General features: G+C 45.4%; 1 protein-coding gene and 1 long non-coding RNA gene across 3 annotated transcripts in view; one reads left to right on the top strand and one right to left on the bottom strand.

Moving 5' to 3' along the window:
* CLN3 (CLN3 lysosomal/endosomal transmembrane protein, battenin) overlaps positions 1 to 20,857 on the top strand; it is a 1,158,832-nt gene that overhangs the window by 1,038,921 nt on the left and 99,054 nt on the right. The window lies entirely within an intron of this gene.
* The window catches only part of LOC144768555 (uncharacterized), a 33,624-nt gene continuing 31,978 nt past the window's right edge, over positions 19,212 to 20,857 (bottom strand). Inside the window, exon 3 of the long non-coding RNA XR_013598571.1 lies at positions 19,212 to 19,302. This is a non-coding gene — a long non-coding RNA (uncharacterized LOC144768555). The remainder of the gene's footprint in view (positions 19,303 to 20,857) is intronic.

Genomic DNA, 20,857 nt, shown 5'->3' with positions numbered 1-20,857 from the left:
ACCAGCAGACAACGCCAATGAAGGGTCCATCACTTTCACACGTCCACATTCCTGACACAGCAACTACACAAACTCATGGATTGCATGAAGTGGCGCTCAGCTAGCACTGTGTGTAGTAACCAGCATTCAATCACTTCCCACACACCGCCAGCCGAGCACCAGTCCACGCACACCACCAGCCAAGCACCAGACCACACACACCACCAGTCAAGCACCAGACCACGCACACCGCCAGCCAAGCACCAGCCAACACACACCGCCAGGACAGCACCACTGCACACACACCGCCAGCCAAGCACCAATCCCGGCACACCACCAGCCAAGCACCAATCCAAACACACCACCAGGCAAGCGCAAGACCACGCACACCGCCAACCAAACACCAGACACACACACCACCAGCCAAGCACCAGTCCACACACACCACCAGGCAAGCGCCACTCCACACACACCGCCAGCCAAGCACCAGCCTAGGCACACCACCAGCCAAGCACCAATCCCAACACACCACCAGGCAAGCGCAAGACCACGCACACTGCCAACCAAGCACCAGACCACGCACACCGCCAGCCAAGCACCAGTCCACAGACACCGCCAGCCAAGCACCAGTCCACAGACACCGCCAGCCAAGCGCCAAACCATGCACACCGTCAGACAATGGACACTACACGCAAACCAACATCATACTTTAGTTTTTTTTCAATACAAATAAAAAACAAAAACAAATTGCAAATTGATACAAATCTAGTAACACAACAACTAAATATAAATACACTACACAAATGCCAACTTTGAAACTGAACAATAAGTTTTAAAGAATAGAGACCAGCCAGTTCACTTTACCACTCATGGATGCTCCCAAAAATTATTTTGCGTCTGGTACATTCTAAAACAAGCAGGTACACACAGCCCAGGGTTAGAAGGACAGTCTGGGCAGTACATATGAACCTCCTTCCGCAAACCTCTTCGCCAACAGACTCTACATCTCCGTCTGGGAAAGTCTTTTGAGGTTGTAGGAGGAATTTGATCAGGAATGTGGCGATCTTTCAATCTGGCAACATCCTCCACCACTCCAACTCTAGGAACACTTGCCTGTTCCACTAAAACAAGGCTGCCTATTACAGACTCTTGAAACTTTACAAAAGTCATCTTTGACTGAGGACAAGATTGCTGGAACACAACAAAAGCATTAAAGGTTGCCAAGTGGAAAAGATGGATAGCCAACTTCTTGTACCAAATGTAAGCCTTACGAAGAGCAGCATACAGTTCCAACCTCTGATCTACTCTGTCAACACCACCCATGGGCCTATTATAGTCTAAAATGCACACAGTTTTGCGCGCTTCTGCAACCTGACCCCAAACAGTCACCGGTTCAGTGCTTTCATCATGTATGGAAGTCAACATGTAGACATCTCTCCTGTCTGAAAACTTCACAGCTAGAAGCTCCTCACAACGCAATGCACTGCACTGTCCCCAAGCAAGCTTTTGACAAACAAGTTATTTTGGGAAACCTTTACGGTTAGAGCGGATTGTGCCACAAGCAACAGTGTCGACTTTGGCCAATTCCCTGAACAATCGCACACCAGTGTAGAAGTAATCTACATATAAATGATGGCCTTTGTTAAAAAATCCTCTACCAAGTTCCCACACAATCTTCTCAATCACTCCAAAAGTGGACGGACAACCAGGGGGGTTAATCCTGGATTCCTTACCGGTGTACACCCTGAAATTAGAGACATATCCAGTCCGACTGTCACACAGCATATAAAGCCTAATTCCATAGCGTGCCCTCTTACTAGGAATGTATTGCCTAAATACCAAGCGGCCCTTGAACAACACCAAAGACTCATCCACTGCAATTTATTTCCCAGGAGCAAAGATCTCAGGAAATCGATCAAAATGATCAATGACAGGCCAAATCTTGAAAAGACGGTCACAATCAGGGTGATCTCGTGGCAAAGCTAAACCATTGTCAACAAAATGCATCATCCGAAGCAGAAGCAAATACCCATCATGACTCATGACTGCCGGAAATATAGCTGTTGCCATCAAGGGACTAGTAGACCAATATGAAGCCATTTATGGTATCCTAAGCAAGCCCATCAAAAAAGCTAAACCCAAAAACTTTTTCAGCTCCTCCAAATTTGTGGGAGTCCACCAGGTAGCTCTAGCGTGGGGCTTAAGGCTGGCACTGTTCTCCCTCAAAAACTGTTCTGCATACAAATTAGTCTGCTCTACAATCTCTGCCAAAAACACATCATCCATAAACAACTTGAAAAACTCAATTGGCAAAAAGTTTTCAATGTTCACCCTACACCCTGGAACACCAGTAAATTCAGGCAAAGCCGGCTGCACCATGCCTGGGGCAACCCAGAGGTCAGAACTTTCAACGACAAGTCTTCCAGCCTCAGGCTGCCCCTTGTCTCACTACACCAACTGGAAGTCTAGCAGCCCCAGGCTGCAGCCCAGATGCCTCTTGCCGCACTACCGGCACAGCAATGTCCTCCTCTAACACAGACACTTCATCCACACCAAAAGTAGCTTCATCAGCACTCAGAGTATCTTCATCATCAGACGATGCGAGGTGGAGAGAAAACTCACTACCAGAATCTTCACCTCCCACCTCTGCCTCAGAATCAGAGTCAGTCTCAGCACCATGGTCAGAGGAAGAATCAAAAAGCATTCCAACAACTTGCTGAGCGGTAATCCGGCGGCTAGCCATTATCCTCACTAAGAAAGGAGACTGCACAAACAACTCAACAACCAACACTGTGCAAAGTAGGTAACAAAATGTAAGCCTTTATCACAAAGATCTATATACTGAAAAACTATACAATTCACTTATAAGAGACAGCTACACTCACCAGCACCTACTCTGCAAAGACACAGCAAATAGTCAACGATATCCCACTAGAAAGAAGAAAAAAAACATAAATGTACAGAAAAAAAAATACACATCAAGCACTAATGCAAAACATGTCAAGTCAAGTCAATCAGCTTTATTTCGATAGTAAAAGTATCATAAAAGCATTACATAAAAGACATTACAATAAAACCATTTAGCTTAAAATCCAATAACTATCAGGTAAAAATACAACACTTTCCAATAAATTAAATAAGAAGGTCCAATACATGACCGCAATTAAACAATACATTTTAGCCTTTTACATCTGATTGACCAGGCCCAGCCTAGATATTTGGCCATTCCACAAACATACAGTGGCCTTAACATTTGCAATGCGACAATGTGGTATCTGGTACCCAACTCCCTGCATACGGGTTTGAGCCACAGGGACCTAGGGGAGTTATAGGCTGGGCATTCAAATAAAAAGTGGGCCACAGACTCCACTCTAAGGGAACAAAATATACAAAAAGGAGAAGTTTGTGCAGGAGTGTTCCAGCGGGCAGTCAATTCTCTCAGAGGAAGTAGGCCCAGCCTGAATTTAAAATACAGTGCACGGTCAAAGGATTTGGAAATCAGGTCCATAAAGGGTTCGCATAGGGGGACATCCTTAATCCTAAGGAACTCAATGGATGTTCTGCTGAGCTTGGGATTTGAGTCTAGTTTGCTAGCTACCCACTGCCAATACATGGATTTAAGGACTTGTTTGGGGGGAGCGCTCCCCCAAGCATGCAAAACATGTTTTACAATAACAAAAAACAGAAACCGAACATACTGGTATTATTACACACTTTGCAAAAAACACATTTACATTGAAATAGTACAAAAAAGGTCTCTTACCAAACACATGCAACTACACAAACAGCAGAACCACCAGTAACGAAAACCGCACACTCCAACAGTCTAAAGAGCAAAAGCCTGGAACAAGAACAAAAAAAGGGGAAATTAAAACATTACACTTTACAAGAAAAACAATACACATTATAACAAGCTATGTCACAGGCTATGTCACTGCACAAATGGGGCAGAAAGGCTTTATTACACATAAACAAATATATGTCCCCTGGAAGCAAGCACAATATTTATTTTCAAATTGGGCCCCCAGGAAGCGACCCTTGCCCAAGGGGTCGCTTCCATTTAAAAATAAAATACTTCCCTGGTGTCTAGTCGGGTTTTCTGCCCCTCCTGGGGGCAGAAAGGCCAAATTAAAAAACCAATCTGCCCCCAGAGGGGGCAGAATATACTTTAAAAAAAATGTGGGCCCAAGGAAGCGACCCTTGCCCAAGGGGTCGCTTCCGATTTTACTAAAAAAACAAATCCCTGGCTCTAGTGGGCTTTTCTACCCCCCCCCCCTCCCCCGGGTTCAGAATCAGCCAAAAAAACAGGCGATCTGTGCCCAGGGAGGGCAGATAAGTCTGGAAAAAAAATTGACCCCTTAGGAAGCGACCCTTGCCCAAGGGGTCGCTTCCGATTTTGAATAAATAGAAAATCCCTGGCTCCAGTGGGCTTTTCTGCCCCCCCTGGGTGCAGATCGGCCAAAAAAACGGCCGACCTGCAAAACGGAGCAGATCGGCCGTTTTTTTGGCCGATCTGCCCCAGGGGGGGCAGAAAAGTCTGAACATTTATTTGCCCCCCTAAGGAAGCGACCCTTGCCCAAGGGGTTGCTTCCGATTTTGAATAAATAGAAAATCCCTGGCTCCAGTGGACTTTTCTGCCCCCCCTGGGTGCAGATCGGCCCAAAAAACGGCCGATCTGCCCCGGGGTGGGGGGGGGGGGGCAGAAAAGTCTGAAAATTTATTTGCACCCCTAAGGAAGCGACCCTTGCCTAATGGGTCACTTCCTGCACACATTTTTAAACCTAAAAAAGAAATCCCTGATGTCTAGTGGGGCATTCCTGGTGCACGATCGCGCGTAGCGATCGTGCACCAGGAATGCCCTACATTGGGACATCAGGGTAGAGGAAACACTGTTTCCTCCCCCCCCCCCCCCCCCGATGCCTCAAGGCACTGAAAAACGGTCCCCCCGCCCCACCGGAGGCCAAAACCTACCTCCTCTCGCTGAACGCGCTGGAAAGAAATGGCTTCCAGCGCGTCCAGCACTTCCTGATGACGTCGGCGTGCGCTGTGCGCGCTGACGTCATCAGGAAGGGTGGGGGGCCCGGGGGTGGCAGTTTCTGCTGCCACCCCTGCTTAATATTCAACAGAACAGTGGTCCCTATATGTGGACAGTATATACAAGAGCATTAATCATACACTTAATAAGTGATATGTCTTTTGTCCGTTCGGACAAGAATTTTATTTTTCATTAAGTTGAATTTTAAACCTTTTTTAAGAACAGTTGGATGTCAAGCGGGCACAGCCGTGACCCTCAACATACAAGACAGAACAACGAAGCAGGTGGCCAAAAAGGGCAAAGCAAAGAATATGTCTGTGTACTTGTACTCAGTATAACAGACTTAAATTGTTATAAAAACACACCATTGCATTTTACTCATTATTACATTAATTATTAGCACTATGCTCATATTCTTGCTCAAGACAACAATGTTGTTATTCTTTGTCCTGATGATGATGCCCCAAATGTAAAAAGGCATCGAAACGTCGTCGACCATAACAACCCCATATGCAAAACATTAATGTAACTGCACTGGCTCCCCGTCAACAAGAGGATCACGTTCAGGCTCCTCACTCACGCACACAAGTCTCTCCACGACCTGGGCCCCAAGTACCTCAACGACCGTCGGACCTTCTACACTCCCACCCGCCAGCTACGATCGACCAGCCACGCCCTTGCCGCCGTTCCACGCATCCGAAGAGCCACCGCCGGAGGCAGATCCTTCTTCTACCTGGCGGCCAAAACATGGAACTCCCTCCCCATCCACCTTCGACTGACCCAGGACCATCTCGCCTTCAGGAGACAACTCAAGACCTGGCTGTTCGAGCAGTAGCGGACCCCTTCCCCCAAGCGCCTTGAGACCCTCCCGGGTGAGTAGCGCGCTATACAAGTGTTATGATTGATTGATTGATTGATTGAATATGATAATGCCCAAGGTCCCTATGGCATACCTTCAGGGTTCCCTTGTTTTGTTGTAAAAGCCACCCCTGCTTAAGGCTCCCCCGGGGGCTGTGCTGATGACGGAGCGGTTCTGTCATCAGCAAAGCCCGACCGATGCTGATGACGGAACCGCTACGTCATCAGCATCGAAGAGGTTAACCTCACTGAAGCCAGTCTTTTAATAAGCTTCTCTCGAAACAACATTTTGTGGATGAATATACTTAATGAATTCTTTCAGCAATTGCGTAAGGAAAAACAGGAATTTTGATGGATACTTCTTCTGACAGATTCCTCACTTCATGAATATCCTCCGGGTGCTACACGTGATCCAGAAATATTTTTTCCACCAGCATCTGCTCTTTAGCTCTGACACATGGTGTCATGCGGCTTCAGCCGTGGCCTTGCCTGCCTTGGATGTGATGACACTGGGACATTGAAGGCCCTGACTGGTGCTCTGGCAGCAATTTCAGTGTTTCTGACGGACATTTCTAGCTGAGGATTCCTACCCTTTACAATATTCCAGCCGTCAGACAGGATCCAGAGAATTCTCCAGAATGAGTCCCACCCCTTGCTAGGTAAGCCATGTCACTCTGCTTTAATATTGTATCATGTCAGAATTGACCGAGCAGAGCAAGGCCGGTCCTAGGACTTCTGAGGCCCCGGGCGAAAGGAAAAATGTGATGCCCCTCTAATTGCATATTGCATCGCAAGAAGTGACATCACAGAAAGTGACATCTCAGGACTATTGATCTTATTTGACATCACTGAAGCGACCTAATGTGGATATCAGTAACACAGACAAAAATATGAGGGGATAGAAAGCAGGTAAGCAAATATCCATTTCTTAAAAGGAAAGATTGCAATCAAACAATGAGGAGAGAATGAACACATGAAAATACAATTCCAGTGAAACATAAATAGAGTTACTCCAAACGTTCTAGATTATTCTCATTGAGTGGCTCCCTGGCATTGATTCATTTAGGGAAGGCCAAGTATCTATCTGGGTGTGTCTAAAGTGAAGGTGTGCTGCAGATTCAAGGGGTTTTCAACTCACCGTTTTTAATTTGGTGTTAGAACTGTAGGAAATGGTAGAGGCAGGACTGCAGGATTCTGATGTCAATTCTCAAACTCCCCAAAAAGACAACACCATTGTTGTTTATATTTCCAACTTTATGGGGTTGTCCAACTGGGGGGAAATTGGGGTAGGAATGGAAAAAAAGACATTGCCATCTTCATATCCTGTCCTGTAGGCATCTGGAGGTCACTGGCCGCATCTGCCTGTTTCGCCTACGTCCTAATACAAACATATACATATAACAGGTTATCAGGAAGTTCATTCATAACAAACAGAGAAATAATACAAGGCAACAAAATAAGTGTAACACTTACTGGCTCCTTCAATGATTAGTTGGTATCAATCATGTGAGTGCATAATGATATGCCCCCAAATTTCAAAGGAATCAGAGTGTCAAGAAAACATCAGCATACATCTCACAGCTGAATCTGAAGGAGGAACAAAACAGGAAACATAAGTTGAACTATGAAAAACTACACAGTAAAGAGCCCAATGAGTTCTTTCTTACAGGGCAATATTGAATAGGGAAATTTGTTGTGACAAATCAATATCTCGTGTGTAGCACTACATGCTAAAATGTGATCTTCCTAGCCTTTCTTCTGCTAAATGCATCAATCATTTCATTGTAGTCCAATGTTGTTGCAATATCTCCTTCAATTGAAAGAAGGGCCAATCCTGATAGTCCTTCCTGGGACATCGTTGAGTGTAAATAAGTCTTTATCAACTTGAGGCGTGAGAAACTGCATTCGGCAGATGCTACTGTCACTGGAATTGTAAGCAGAATTCTTAGGGCAAGCATACAATTCGGATAGATGTCTTCCAATCTGTTAATATAAATATACTGAAGAGCCTCTAACATATTTAGTTTTTCAGGAAGGACTTGAGCAAGAAAGGAAATCTCCTGAAACAATTCAATCCCATCTATGTCAGAAGATATAGCTCCATCAGCTGAGCTGTCTGATAAAAGATGATGCAGTTCATTGCATTTTGAGTGCTGAGGCCGCCCCTCCAAGTTGATGTCAGTTCCGTTTTTTCTTCCTCAATCGATGTGGGTCCAGAGCACTGATCCCAACTTTTTTAATACAGTTTTAATGACAACAGTTTGACAATTCCACAAATAGAAAAGATAGCACAGACTCAATTTTTTAAAAGTAGCAACATACGGCGTCATGTTCCAGAATAATTGCAATGCCTTTTAAAGTAGAGTATCTCAGACAAACTGAAGGCACCAGTTTGCTAACAAATTATATAACACGCACAAATCTCCTAAAAGGTAGTCTAGTGGGATATATGCCGGTGGTAAAAGGGGATTGGTCCTGCCATTCGGAAAAAGGGGAGATTTGCAAATATTGCACAGAGGTAAGGCACCTCCAAAAAATTGACTCGATCAGCAGGAGGAATATCAAGGTCTCATTATGAGATCTGATATCGAGCAGCACAGGGTGGAGCCACCATCATTAAATGAAATTGTGCATCTGAGGTGTCCAGAACACATGTATTAAAAAAGAGAGTTTGAGTACCCACTCAGGCAAGGTGGGACAGGACTCAAGGAGATCTATTGTTTGTTTTTTTAACACATTTTTTTATTCTTTTTTATAGGTACAAAATGGGCAAAACCCGGCAAGTACAATGCATATAAGGAAAAAGACATAGCGTACCTGATTTTATTGTTGTTTTTAATGTCTTTGTAATTTCTGTATTAATGCTTCCCATCTGTGTGCTATTTGCACAGTCAGCTAAGCTTGTCGCTATGAAGTGAGTGGCTCTCAGCTGCCATCCAATGTATGAATGATCTGTGTCATTTGGAGAAGGAAGGTGTAGTACTCTTCAGCAAGTAAAAGTGCCAGATCAACAAACCTCGCTGTGTTAACTTTAGGTCTTTTAAAGCCTCCCGATAGGCAGACCTCAGGAGAATAAAGGTTAGGCACACCTGTGCTATCGGAAAACATGATACTTGCCCAGTATCTCATCAGAACGGGACAAGTCCATAGAATGTGTAGAAAGCCATCCTCTTGAGAGCGACATATAAGGCAATGTGATCAGGCTCTAGAAAGGCCCTTGTCCACCTTGGCTGGGAATGGGATAAGATATGTTCTGTCTAATATGTTCAGATGTATCAACTGCAATTTAGAATTGCACAGAACTTTGTGCAGATGTTGTTTCGCAGTACCTCTCTCTTTATCATTAAATGTGATACCAATATCCGATTCCCACTTATCCTTAAGCATGGATGGTACCATGGTGGTTGGCTGCAGCTGGGCTCTGTAGTGCCACTGGACTAGTTTACACCCCTCGTCAAAAGTATACATAGTCTGGAGGAGTATAGGCGTGGGGGGTTCTTGTGTTATGGATCGCTATTGTGTATGCAGCCCAGCAGTAATACGTCTGTATATTATGATTTGCCCCTTATGAATGTTGTATTGTTCCAGTTAATCATGTTTTGAAGGCCACCTGATTGGCATCCTTAAACAGCTCCCTGAACTGAGTAAGGTTTTTATTACACAACTGGGTTAGAACCTTGGAAGAGAGCCACCTTGTACGTAGGGGGATGCCCACCAAAGGTAGAGCTGGAGCATATAGAAGATGAGGCCAGGTGAGAAGGAAAACGTACCCCAGCACTGCAACGTCCACAAACCTCAAATTCGAACATTTAACAGCCTGGTGGGAATAGGAGTGCATGGTATGCCCCCAATGTGAGCTGCGTCTAAGACAGCGCAGTTTCAGACAGGGAGCGATACTCCAACCATCTAGTAGACCGCTGTAGTTGAGCAGCCTCATATTTCTCTTAATCTGGAACTCCCAAAGATCCTTTGTCAGTAGGCAACCGATGATTAGATAGAGCAACGTTTTGCCTTCCCGTGCCCCAAAGTAGACTTCCCATCAACTGGTTCAAGACTTTAAAAAAGGATCTGAGTAACACTATAGTTAGATTTACAAAATAATACAAAGGGCTAGGCAACATGACCATTTGACAACTATCGTACGATCCGCCATTGTGTAATGTAATGTGGTCCAGTATTATATCTGCGTTTTCAGCGAGTGCACTGCTGCATCTAGATTACCATCTGTATTGTCCGCATCTGGGTGATAAATCTTCACTCCAAGATACTTGAATCAGTCGAGTGCCCATCGTGAGGCACCCAGCACTGCATCCACCAGTTTCTTAATGATGGCCGGGCATAAGTGAAAGCAGCTCTGCCAAGGATTCCGTAACAAGCACAAAGAACATAGGGGGCAGGCGAACCCCTTCCTGTTACCCCTGTGCAGTGAAAAAGGCCGAAACAAGACAGCACAAAGAACATAGGGGGCAGGCGAACCCCTTCCTGTTACCCCTGTGCAGTGAAAAAGGCCGAAACAATACTTCCCACTCTTCCCCTGGTAGTTTGGTGTGAGTATAGTATTTTAACACAGATAATGATGCGCCTCCCAAAGCCATATTTACTCAGAACTGAGTGACTATACTTCCAGTTAAGGGAGTCAAATGGCTTTACGAGGTCAAAGGCAACACAGGCAGAATTGGCATGATGGTGCGAAGCATAATCGAGACTAGGGACTAAAAGTTGTATATTAAGGGAAGTACAACGTCCCAGAATAAAACCACGCTGATCTATGTGGATCAAATTCGGGAGTTGAAGGAGTAATCTGGTGGCTAATAATTGCTCATTATGTTATAGTCTGACTCAGCATTAAGAATAGAAAGGGGCCGATGCTGGAACATATCCATGGTGTCTCGTCCCGGTTTCGGAATGGAACTAATAAGGGCCTCACTAGTTGTGGAAGGCAGACAACCCTTGAGAGCATCAAGAGAGGGGAAAATAAAAAATTGGATTCAGCAGTGATCCCATCAGTGCCGGGAACCTTCCCGTCACCAGTTCATGAAGCACACCCTCACTATCTCCAACCACTCCAAAAGAACAAAAAACGTCAAACTGTCCTGGGGAAGGCGTCTCCCCTGAAAATTAAAGGTTTTAAGCTATGCGCTACTGCAGGAAACAGATGTTGGTCACTGACCCGCGAGAACCTTGGCTCTTGTCACTACTCAAACATGTTTGGGAATGTGCCTTCATGCATCCGAAGGTGGTCAGTGAGAGGGAAGTGAAGCTCTGTTACACTGACTATAAGAAGATGTAGTCCTGTTCAAAGTTGTGGAGTGGCTCCTGTGTACGTAGTCCATTCCATGCAAAGTCCTGCTCTAGGCCTTCCCGCAAGTCAAAATTGTGCCATAAGTGTAAAATCTTATTCAGGAATCGACCTGTTCTTGCTACTCAAAATCAAATGATAAGTTGGGAGGATTGCACTCCAAAAACCCTTCACTTCTTTCGTGTTCAAATTCTGATCTGATTCCACAGGCCACAGAGCGCTTTATAAATATTTTCAAATTCAAATTCACATTTGGTCCCAGAGCGCCTGTTGTTCCATGGCTGTCATCGATACCGCAGCAGGTTTGAGACCTTTAAGTTCCTTCCTGCAGATTTTCAAGATTCTACCAGCTCCCTTTCGAGCACCTTTGGGCCTCATGGAGCTGTAAGGCCAATATTTCAGCCAGTGGGCCCACCCCCCAATGCAGACTGCCACCTCAGAACTAGTTTCTGGGCTATACTGGCGCCATCCCAAACTGCACTCAAGGTCTATGCCAGTCCCCTTCTTGCCGGAGCCACAGTAGACATCACCGCAGTCTGTGCTAGAAGCAGTTCCAATGGTGATCTCTTACTGTGACCCACTTCGGGCCTACGTCACACCATTAAACTACCAATGCGCAACCAGTAGTAAATGAATCAGACCCTCAGCCTCTTCCATAATGTCAGGATTCCCTTTTAAAATCAGACTCTGATACAAAAATGTTCCCATATCATTGATGATGACGAGGAGGTTGAAAATGTAATCCCCTTTCTCTATACAGATTAAGGACTTTGTTCGGATCTACAGAAAGCAAGCGGGTTAGACGCCTCCCTAGAAACTGAGCTGGACTCACCACCTGGTCCAGCAACGGAAGATAGTGCCCCTGTCGCAGTGGTAGGACACACAGCAGCAGAGATGTTAGATTTGCAGCTGCCTACTTTTGACTCTAACTCTAATTTAAAAACTGTAATACTCCAATGAGGGCCAGTTTTCTTGGACCCTTTAATGAGGTGCTCAGAGACTCCCCCATGGCTGCCATCCAGTGAGATCTTGCTGGCTGCCCTAGAGTACCTGACGCCTTCACATGCCCAAAATATTCAAGATTGGTAGTATAGAGCAAAATATGTGCTGCGAGCTGGCCTTGTTTGCATCAGCCTAGTGCTTAGATGACGCACTTGGATGTAAGCAATTGGATTCTCTGTGGGCATCCAGGCATCACTCAGGGACATGCCCTATGTTGTCTCTAAGTTCTTCGGGGTGAAGGCTGATTCTGCGTGAGAGCGATTTAAAGATAGACTTGTTACAGCACAGTTCCTGTGATTGTCACCAGCCTGCCAAATGTACAACATTATAGAAAGCTCCACTTAGCATACGATTAATGCCAACCTTCTCAGATGGTACAACAATTAATTTTCGCTGCAGAAGACGCGGGGACAGTCATTCACACCAACAGGGGAAGCATTCTTCCTTTGCTCCCTCCCAAGCTGCAAAACAAACAAGACAATGGCAAAACATTCACCCCCATTCACAGATCTGGGTTTAATCCATCGTTGTTTTGCTCACCAAGCCACCCCAGTTCAGACATGGCAATATGCAAATTAGTCTTGACCCTGTGCCTCATGGGAACAGTCCAGCCCGAACTGCCAAGCCATGTCTTTCCTGGACTGGAATCAAGCATCCTAGGACCGGTTTCTGGCTATCAGCCGTCTGCAGCCAGGATAGCTTGACTCCAGTAGCGTAGTGAGCAAGGGACCCACGTCTGGGCATACCCTTCCCACATAGGGTGAACAGCAAATCAAACAAGATGATGGACGGAATAATGCACAATGGCAAAACATTCACCCCCCAGTCACAGATCCGGATTACATTGTTCTGCATTCTGTCCATTAACTATTGTTTTTGCATTTGTCACCTCGAGTGGGACGGGTATGCTCAGACGTGAGTCTTGTGCTCTCCACACCACTGGAGTTAAGCTATCCTGGCTGATGACGGCTGATAGCCAGAAATCGGTCGTAGGATGCTTGATTCCGGTCCAGGGAAGACATGGCTTGGCAGTTCGGGCTGAACTGTTCCCATGAGGCACAGGGTCAAGGCTGATTTGCATATGGCCATGTCTGAACTGGGGTGGTGTGGAGTGCAAAAAAACGATGGGTTTAGGCCCAGATCTCTGTACTGGAGTGAATGTATGACATTGTTCTGCATTTTGTCCATCAACTGTTGTTTTTGCATTTGTCACCCCTCCCAAGCTGCAGCAGCTTCCAAGCCACTTTGATTTGCACTCCCAAACCCACAGACAGAAGGTAGGGAGCTGAATCCAATATTTCATCCCTGGCTGCAAATCAGTCCTGTGAGACCAATGTTTATTTAAAACTCATTTCATCCCCTCCTCTTATAACCCCCGCAGCCCACACCAGGGCAGACTTCTGCAGAACAAGACTCAATTTTCATGCACGAGTCACCCTCCTTCTAATTAAGAGTGCCATTGAAGCAATGCTGGACTCTGAGAGAGGCGAGGGATGCTACTCCTGCTACTTCCTTGTTCCTGAGATGGAGGAGGCCTTAGACCTCTTCTGGATGTCCGGCGGTTACACCATCTTGACGATGGACAAATCGAAAATGATCACTCTGGTGCAAGTTTCCTCCACGCTGGATCCTGGATGGTGCCCTTGAACTTAAAGGATGGGTATTTTCATATAACTGTTCTATACAGAACCCCCCAAACTATTGCGGCATGGATTAGCAAATTTAGCGGCACAAATATGGAAATTTAGCAGCACAAATATGGAAATTTAGCGGCATTTTTGCAGCACTTTATTTTACTCATAATCATCCATTTTCAGCTTTAAAACAATGGTAACTGTTTTAGCAGAGTATTCCACTTTGAAATAGGCAGCCTCCGATATGGAACAGAGGAAGCATCCCACAGGTGAAGGCTGCTATCCTTTGGAAATGCAATCCTCCATTTACTTAGCCCATTCTTGTAATCGGCACACCGAGTGAGAGAGGGAGACATTTGAAAGACTGTATTCCGCTTCCTGGACCTGTGACTGGGCGTGAAGCTTCAAATGAGTCCTCATTGGGACCACCAGTGCAGCTTGTAATTCTGAATACTGAGTGAAGGAAATGTGTTTTTTTCCTAATTGCAAGTACCAAACTTCACCTGTGGCTTGGCATGGCACATTTTGCACTACCCATGTAGGCGTGCTAAATGGCCCCTAATTATAATTTCATCAGCCCTAGAGGCAGTGCACCATGCAGATTTTGCATATATAATTTTTGCCCGGTGAAATCTGCTGCAGCTTAAAAGGGCACGCGCCACGCGTTTGAAATGGTGCCGAAATCACGTGCTCACTAAATGCTGCATCCAGCGGTGTCAGTATTTACCAGGTGTGCAATTACCAATCTGATAGCGCTGGATAGATGTATTTTGGAACCCTTCCAGTCTAGCATCCACTCCTTCCACAGCACCAGCCTTGTTTAATAATGCCCCACGTTTGGTATGCTTGTCTATCTTTTGCTGCATCATGGAGCCGGAGAGCTTGTCTCGTGCCATGGTGGGTGTATAGTGTGATGGTAATACAGCATGTGGCTAGGTTCCTGGATTGAAAGGTGTCAAGCCCCTCCTCATACCGTCGGAACTGTTTTGCACCCAGTGGGGCTTTCTGAGGGGTAACTCAATAGACAATGTTGAGTCCAATGCAGTATAGTCCAAGCCCTGGGAGGGCTCCCCCATAGCTACTGGCAATCCAGTGGCCCTCTCTTGCCACAATGTCCACTGCAGGTGGGAAAACTGAGTCGGAACCCAAGCCCGGGCCTCACCCCAGTAGAACTCTTACCCACAGACACATTTGTCACCCCAAACCTTTGTCGTGGCTTGCTTCTTGATCGGCAGACATGTAAAGAGTGAGTTGGAGGGAGTGACAATGATACCGCTGATCAAGGGCACCCCACCAGAAGTTTCTATGCCCCCGAACTGTTGTGCAGGACAGGTGAATCAAATGCAGTAGTTAACACTGAGGTGTAAGAGCACCACCCATGTTGGCACCAGGACAAGCAAGCCAGGCTCCATAGGGAAAAAGTGTTTCCAGACAGTCAAGGTTGTCCTCCCCTTCAGTAATGACGCCAGCTTATGTGTTCAGGTCACAGGCACCAGGGCTGTGCTGTAAGTCCACCAATGATCCATTGACAGCTCGGGGAGTTGCGCCACACCTCAGCAGCTATTGCATGCCTCAGGCCATTGAGGAGGCTGATATGCCCTGTGTCGCAGCAAGAGCAACTCCCCCATCTCACCTCAGTGCGGGATGGAAGGAGATTGAGTCTCAATGGGGCGAAGGCACAGTCAGAAGTCTCTTTGGCCCTGCTCTGACTCTGATTGTCAGTCATAAGCACTAATTCGAGCAAAAGTCAATCCATTAATAGACATAAAAAAAGATCAGAGACCAGCGAGAAGGTGACGTTGTTAGAGGAATACATAACATTTAAAATAAATAAATTTCTCAGAAACTATACACTTTTGTCAAAATCACAGCATTTTTACAAAAGTGCTGATTTCGCGGGCACTTTTGTAAAAATAACGGAATTTTGAAAAAAGTTCAGATTTCACGGCAAACCGCAAAAATCGCGAAAAAGGAGGGTCTGTCTGTATATGCTATCTGCATGTCACAGTGAAGTTTGAATGCTTCCAGTTCGCTATGCTGCTGCCGTTTGTTAAAGGGTGGTTTTTACACAAGCTTAATTTGTGCCATGGTGCTCTATCTAAAGTAAGGAAATACACGTGTGAGAGACAGGAACTGAATCAAGATTGTTTACAATTTATTTGGAGACACAATTCCAAACAATAATGTCACTTAATTATAAAGCTACTTGGTTTTTAGCAAAGACCAAGTGTTAAAGACATATTTTAAAATGGTGAGCAGCACCATGCAATTTCAATGAGGCTTAAAATCATTTTAATGCAATGATAGAAATACGTTGCAAAGTACAATGCATAATGTACAACCTTAACAAGAATTCTAAAAATGAGAACAGTTAACCGGGGATCACAGAGCCCGTGACTCAAGTAGTTTCACGGTGCAAGGTGGTCCGTCGAGTGGGCTGTGGGCAGCTCTTTTATACTGATTTAATGATGAAGAGCTTGACCTCAAGTCCGTCACATGACAGGTGTTAGCTGTCAATCATACAATAATGTGTACATTTATCAGAAATGATGTGCATCACTTCACAGAATTTTTATAAGAAAGCGGAAGATTACAAAAGGTTATAGGTCATATTCTCACTCCATGTAGCGTGTCTTTTAGTGACTTGAAGCTAGCAAAAATTCAATAATATCAAAGAAAGTGAAAGATTGCACCTGGCCCCCATCCCAGTGCACCCCGTGTGTTTCTCTTAGCTTGAGATGTGCCCTTTTTCTGTGGTCAGTGTTCGGGAGAAGAGGACAGCACTCCCAGGACAACGAAGGAGTGGGGGCTCGGTGAGAGTTTGTTTACCAAGAAGACGGAGCTGGGGCTTGTGTCCCTTGCAGAGGATATGTGTTGTGATTTTATCAGAGAGGCATAGGGCCTACTGTGTTAACAGATTCCGATATGCTGGCTGGTGGGGCCATATGAGGGTCTCATGTTTCAGGTGTGGGGCAGAATTGGCCTAGGGCATTTATATGGTAAAACAGGACCCTGCTTCATTTCCTTCCTCTTGTTCATTTTTTAACAAAACTCTTACATTGTATTTGGCTGGCCCTTCGTCCTGTTGAGGTATCCCGGACGTTTCATTAATGTAGGGACACTGTCCTGCTTATCTAGCAGTGATCTTAACTCGACATATTATCTTTCACGCCTGTCAGCCAGTGATTCATAATGATCTAGGCTAAGATCCCCCTTACTAGGTGTCTACCAGGGGGAAGTGGGGGAGCGGTAGGCACTTGGTAGTGGGCGTCAGCCGGAGTCTGTAATAAGTGTGAGCCAGTCGTTGTGAGCTCAACTATTTCTAACAGTGCTAGTTTATCCCCCTTCTCTGGTACATTATCCTCATGCAAGGTCTTCCTGTATATTCCTGTGCTAGCGTAATTCATCCATACTACTTTAGTACTGAATCTTTTCACACAATGATATGCTGCAACATAGGAGCAACAGCACACCGCAGAGCGGTACAAACTTTTTTAGGAGGGCAGACAGCCATGAAGGCATCTAGCTACAATCGAACCAGTCCTTTGCTATGTCTGCCCTGGCACCTCCTTCCTCAAACATTTTCTTCCCTAAATTGTCCAAGTCCACAATGGCGTTTGTGAGTGATCCATTCTCAGCATCATTCGAATGGCACAAAAGTGCAGCAGCTTTTTCATATTTTGCGACATAGTCCACTATCCATCGCAGTTAGCATTTCCAGGACATGCCTATGCTCTAAAACCATAAGCCTCAGCGGGCGCAGTTCTTCCTTGATAGCATTTACCCCATCCCTGGTACTGTTGATGGCCCACATGACTTCGTAGCGGGTCACCTTGAGCCAATGTGCATTTGCTTTTATCTGGAACATTGAGATGAGGCTCCCAAAAAAGAGCTGGGCTTGGTTGAAAAGGCGGAATTCTTGGGGAATATCATCAAAAGCGTAGTTGGCAAAGTATTGAGCAGTTCGCCGACGTCAGTGGAGCAAGATAACATCGCCTGTCATTGGATGCGAATGGATGTGGGAAATATTGGCTGCTGGAATGACCAGGTGAACTTCGTGCATGGTCACCAATGTACAAAGTCTATTCCATTGAGGAGGCAGTTGGAGATAAAGGCGTTCTCCACAAGCCCAGTAGAAGTCCATTAGAATGGAGGTGCTGCATATCTGAATTAAAAATGGTGCTGTTGCATCCAGAGTTGCGGAGCACAGGTACCGTGCCATTTCCTGGAAAACATTGAAGAGGTGACTTTATTTTGAATGCTTTTTTAGGTTTGGACATTTTCTCTCCACCCGAGGTGTACCTTCTAATTTCCTGTAACCATATATGTTCACACTCCTCCTCAACTTCCCAGTCAATCCCATTGTCATAATCTGAGTCTACCCAAGGGGGCCCTAAGTATGCTGCTTCGCATATCACAAAGCTGGGACCATTCCACTTATTGAAGAAAACTTGTGCCCATAGGGGCAGCACAGTTCTGTTCTGACATGGGTATGGGTGGCTATGGGGTATTGTTACATTGCATACTGCTCAAGGTGATGCTACTGCAATGTATTCACACTTTCTAAGGTGATGTGCCCTAAGGTCCAAATTAGGGACTCCTCTTCTGTACATTTCCTGGATTATCCCCTCAAGGTCAGTTGGGTCAGAGATAACATTTGTGTGTGGTGTGTTTGTAGTCCATTGTTGTGGTGTTCACATATGCGGTGGAAATGTCAGCATAATGGATCTGAACTTGTCCTTGTATGCGGCAAAGGAACAGGTGTAAAAGGCATTTGGCAGTGTGTGGTGGAACTTCTCTAGGGAAAATCATTCAATCTGCTCCTACTGCATGGGGAATATATGAGCACACATAACATGATTGGTTTGTGACCTGCTTGCCAGCTGCTATCATATCCTTATACCACAAGTTTTGTAATAGGGAGTTATGGACCCCATGGTCCCTTTCCAACCGGTCAGGATGGGCTTGTCTGCGTCGGCGAGACAGCTGCGAGGGGCGTAATGTGATATCAACGGTACTGTTCCATTCTGTATAATTTTCAATGGGTATAGGAGGTGATGAGGTGAGGGGCACATAGTTATTTGAGATTGCGGACAGCACTGACAGAGGATGTCAAACCCTTTTCACTACTAGGGGTGCCATTTGGGTTGCACAGTGGTGTTGACAACTTTGACCTTTTTAGTAATATAGGCATTTTTATCAATGCAATGTGAAATAACTGCATACCAGGTAAAGATCCCAATCCCCACACCGACAATAATATAAAATATTAATATGTATGAACATAACTTCAAATAGGAAATTTCTGCACGGCGGGTGTTTCTGTTGCGTCTGAATCCATAAACGACCAAGCGATCACTGTCCTCTTCTTATTTTTGGATGGTCAATGGGAACCCGATGCCTTCCCTTGTTCATCACTTAGTACTGGGATGGTGCCTGGTTGATCCTGACGTGGCTCTTGTGGATCCATGCTTTCCTCTCGGCAATGCGAACAGCTGTGGGTGAAGAGTCTATTACTGTGAATGGACCATCGAATCTGGGGTCTCTCCACTTTTTAACAGCTTTTTTTTACAAAGATCTTGGATCCCGGACATATAGGTGAAAGCTCAGAAGCGATTGGGGCCTTGTCCCTTCTTTTTGATATCTGGGTAGAGAGGAACTGTGCAGCGTGTGTTAGTGCACATAAGTATTCAAACATTTCAGCTTGAGTGCAAATAGGGCAATCGTTAGGCAATAGAGCCATTTATTTCCAATTGTGGCACTTATCTTGCTTATTTTACCTTTGAGCAGGCCTGTAAGGTGTTCACAAATGCCATTACTTTGTGCGTGATATGCCTATGTCAATTTATGTTTAATCCCTAACATTGTTGTGAGAAGGGCAAAAATGGCGTTTGAGAAATGGCTGCCGTTGTCAGAACGGATCGCATCTGGCAAACCCCAGCGCGAAATGACCTCATGGAACAGGAAATTAGCTGCTGCTTTGGCATCGCTGTGGACACATGGTCCAGCTTCGATCCATCGTGAGAATGGGCATACTACCACAATGAGGTATCAATCATTTTGGCAGCGATCAATCATGTCCACATGGTCGATGTGGAGTTCTTTGAAATGGCCTTCTGGTTTTGGTATTGTGGAGGCAACTGTTTTCATAGTGGGATTTGGTGAGTAGTGCTAGCAAATGAGGCATTTATGAACAAAAAGCTGTATTAATTTGTGGGCATTGTGGATGAACCAGTCAGTCTGTAGGGTGGTGGACATATTATCTCGGGAAACATGTGTGGGAAGATGTAACTGATTAAGCGCCACTCGCAGTAAGGCCTGTGGCATGGCAGGCTTTTCTGTCATTGTTTGCTTGTAGGTAAAATCTGAGGGGTCGTGTTGTACTCCCTTCTTCTTCCATACTCTTTCTCTTATGGTGGAGCATTTTCCTGTATTTCTCTGAGGTGTAATTGTGCAATGTGATCATATGGCTGTGTATCGTCAATAGTGTTTGGAAGCGTTAAATCTGAATTTTCTTCCTCTGCGCTATTTTTGTCCTGTTGTACTCTTGTAGGTACATATTGGGCAAGCAGGATGGGGGCGTGCTGGCCTTCTGGTGGTGCAGGTGGGGGTCCCTGGCGACTACTTTAGCTGCCCAGTCTCCCAGAGCTTTACCTCTGGATACATAGTCTTGGCCATTTGTGTGTGCTGCACATTTTACTGCAGCTACCTCAGCTGGCAGTGTCAGTGCGTCTATTAGCTCTTCAAGTAACTGTCTATGCATAACAGGTGTGCCATCTGATTTGAGAAAACCACGCCTCTTCCATCGCAAGATGCTGGAATGTGTTGTTGTTGTGACATATGCAGAGTCTTAATAAACAGTGAGGCATTTCTCTGCACCATTTTGTAACGCGGCAATCAATGCCACTAGTTCCGATACTTGTGCTGAGTATTTTGAAGGTAAGGTTAATTGCTGTACAATGTCTAGGGAGTCAGAGGAGTCATTTTGTTGTGCTCTAACTACTGCAGCTCCTGTGTATCTGATCCCTGTCTCTTGATCAATGGTAGAGG

This window comes from Lissotriton helveticus, chromosome 7, assembly GCF_964261635.1.
Source record: "Lissotriton helveticus chromosome 7, aLisHel1.1, whole genome shotgun sequence".
NCBI lineage: Eukaryota > Metazoa > Chordata > Amphibia > Caudata > Salamandridae > Lissotriton > Lissotriton helveticus.
The sequence above is the reverse complement of the archived record's forward strand: the minus strand, read 5'-3'. Positions and strand labels throughout refer to the sequence as shown.